This window comes from Andrographis paniculata, unplaced genomic scaffold (genome assembly GCF_009805555.1).
Source record: "Andrographis paniculata isolate CXL003 unplaced genomic scaffold, ASM980555v1 Contig118END, whole genome shotgun sequence".
Classification (NCBI taxonomy): Eukaryota; Viridiplantae; Streptophyta; class Magnoliopsida; order Lamiales; family Acanthaceae; genus Andrographis; species Andrographis paniculata.
This window is the reverse complement of record NW_026137389.1, coordinates 25832-29150: the sequence shown is the minus strand read 5'-3', so window position 1 is coordinate 29150 and position 3319 is coordinate 25832. Positions and strand designations below refer to the sequence as shown.

Sequence of the window (3319 nt, the reverse complement as noted above, 5' to 3'; positions counted from 1 at the left end):
CAATAGCTGTTACTTTGTCGAGAACTCTACATGTCAAGTAACAAACTACTTCTCCTAATATATCTTATAAATGATTGTTTCTTCAAAGCTCACTGTCATGCACATTGCTTGAACAATGATGACACTTAACATAGTTATTTATAAAAATTAATCTTTGTCTTGGTTTGTGAATAATATTAATGTGTAAATAGAATGATAAAAAAGAGATAAAGATAAAGAAAAACACAAATACGACTTCAAGGTTTCCTTATTACTACCAGGCTCGACCTTCATGTGTCACACTGATTGCACTGCTATTTTCTCCCAACTTCATTCTATTCTTTTCAAATTAAGTAATACTAACAATAACTTTTGTGTGCTCTCCCTTTCCGTCAACAGATATGAGTTCTAGGAACAAAAAAAGGAGGAAAACGGATCAAGGAGTCGAATCCAGTGATAATGCACGTTCGAATTCAAGGGGATCTCAGTCCAACAGAGAACGGACGCCCCCCTTTGTAACTGACCGTGAATCAATAGTCACGGGAAGGATTCTAGAAGGGCTGGACGAGGGAAAAGACGAAAACTTAAGTGAATATAGCAGTGAGTTAGAAATTCATAGACGCCAATTACATGAGCGCTTATTCGGAAGGGAATATGAAATTCCGATCCCTGCAGGCCCTCATCCTGAAATTATCATTATCAGTGATTCAGATGACGAAGACACAGAAGAGTGGACTGAGAACGTCGAACCTGAAGCTGACATTTCTGAGCATTGTACAAATTTTCCAATGCAAGATCCTGAGGTAATTTATTTCTGAACATTCGTACCCATAATCAACTTATTACTCGACCAAGGCAATTTACACAGTATTCACTTTCTTAACACTGCTACCAGGTGACATTTTTTTACCTATTGATGATACTATAATATCTACTTGCAGAGACGACAATTCATTCAGGACCAACTTTATCAGTTGTTTGATAAACCTTTGTTCGATGAGCCCGAGCTGGCAAACTCTGAAAGGGAGGATGATGGCTCGGATGATGAAAGCCAGCTGGAAAGTGAAGAGACTCCGGATGTCAGTTTCGATGACCTGGGCGACGTGTGGAGCGAGATGGCAGTTGCAATAGAGTGCGCGAAGGTGGTAACACTTTCTCTCACACATTTATTTTAGAAGTACATTTGGTTTTATTTTAGAGGCTTTCATGTTTACATTTACGTTTAATAAGATCACCATATCAGTTTCATTCGAAGTTTATATACATATATTCAATTTTTTGTTGGACTTGTTGCAGGATGTTTTTGAACCTAGTTTGCATGCAAAAAATGGCGGTGAGGATGAAGAAGACTGTGAGCATTCTTTTATATTCAAAGATGATATAGGCGATGTTTGTCGCATTTGTGGGGTGATTAAAAAGCCAATTGAAACAATTATCGAATATAATTTCTCCAAGGTATGGCTTTCCATTTACTATGTTGTACTGTATAGTTTCAGTTACTCGGCTTCTTACGAAACCTTTTATTTCCATACTATTCGTCAAACTTTATTTTCACTAAAAAAAACATGAAATATGTAATGTACTTTCGAAACATCACATTCAAGCTTTTTTATTAAACATCAAATATGAACTTGTATTCAATTTATTTGCGATTTCTAAATGAATTCAAAATCAAAAAATATATTTAACCATACCAAAAGTTTCTTTAAATTCCTTTTCTATTCAATTTTACGCCGTTCCCAAATTAATCTAAAATCAAAATTACTTTAAAATTATATTTAGTCATATCACAACTCTCTTTATTAATTAGTATGAATTGTCACAGCTATAACCTAGCTTTCTTGTGTTACAATCATCTTATTTCCTTTTATAAGATTAATTAAAGACCTATTGCAATACTTCTAAAATCTTGTAGTCAGGAAGAACAAGCCGAGACGACTAATTTGCATGCAATATTTAAATGCAGGCCCAGACAAGTTCCCGAACTCGAAGATATGGAGGGCGGAATCCCGGAGGGCATGATCAATCAGAAACCTTGTCGGATGGTTTAGATTTACCCAATAATAATGATTTTATTGCTGCTGATATGCATCCACACCCGCGACACCGGAGGGAGATGAAACCTCATCAAGTTGAGGGATTCAATTTTCTTGCAAGCAATGTAATGTCTGAGAACCCCGGAGGTTGTATCATGGCTCATGCTCCCGGCTCTGGTAAGACATTCATGATCATCAGTTTCCTTCAGAGCTTCATTGCTAAGTATCCTGCTGCTCGGCCCCTGGTTGTGCTTCCCCGCGGGATTCTCCCCGTCTGGAAGAAGGAGTTTCTTACATGGCAGATCGAAGAGATACCCCTCTACGACTTCTACTCAGTTAAGGCAGACAATCGTGGGCAGCAGCTTGAAGTTCTGAAGGAATGGGCCGAAAGGAGGAGCATTCTGCTTTTAGGGTACAAGCAGTTCTCTTCCATCGTCTGCGATGTTGATGACAGGCCAGCTCCTTTGGCTTGCAAAAGTTATTTGCTTAAAGTCCCATCAATCGTCATCCTCGATGAAGGGCATACACCGCGGAACCCAGACACCGCTATTCTGAGGTCTCTTGGGAGCATTGAAACCACAAGAAAGGTTGTTCTTTCGGGTACTCTTTACCAAAACAGCGTGCGAGAAGTTTTCAGCATTTTAGATCTGGTCCGCCCAAATTTTCTTATGATGGAAGATTCTAAAATAATTTTGAGGCGGATCGTGAGCAGGGCTGAGATTTCTAGCAGTCGGAGTCTGAGTAAACTTGGTAGGGGCAACGGCGGCTTCGACAAGACGATAGAAGACTGCTTGATAAAGGATGAGAATCGCAGCCGAAAAGTGGCTCTGATACAAGATTTGCGCGAGATGACTAGGAAGGTCCTGCACTACTACAAGGGGGACAACCTTGAAGAACTTCCTGGACTTGTAGATTTGGCTGTCTTCCTGGAGCTGAGTCCTGCGCAATGATCAGAAGTTGAGAAGATGAAAAATTTGCAGAACAGGTTCGCCATTAGTGCACTCGCAAGTCCCATTTATGGGTTTAGAGTTTAGGGTTTAGAACAAAAACCCTAAATTTGCGAAAGGTGCATCTTTTCTTGAATAAACACTTCAAAGTTTATATATAAAACTTATCTTCACAAATTCTGAAAAAGAGGAAAAGAACAAAAATACTGTTGTCTGCGGAATAAATCTGTGTGCACAGGTAATCTCCCAACCTTTACTTGCTCGATTTTTCGCCTAAAATTTGAGTGTTGCTTTGTTTTATGCTTGTACGAATTTTGTGTAACCCGGGCGTTAATAGGGTCAAAATATCGTATAAGG

The 3319-nt window shown here is 39.0% G+C and overlaps 1 pseudogene; it reads left to right on the top strand.

Annotated features, from left to right (window-relative positions):
• The first annotated feature begins 380 nt into the window (after window positions 1–380).
• On the top strand, window positions 381–3049 carry LOC127247335 (protein CHROMATIN REMODELING 35-like; annotated as a pseudogene).
• Window positions 3050–3319: the final 270 nt, after the last annotated feature.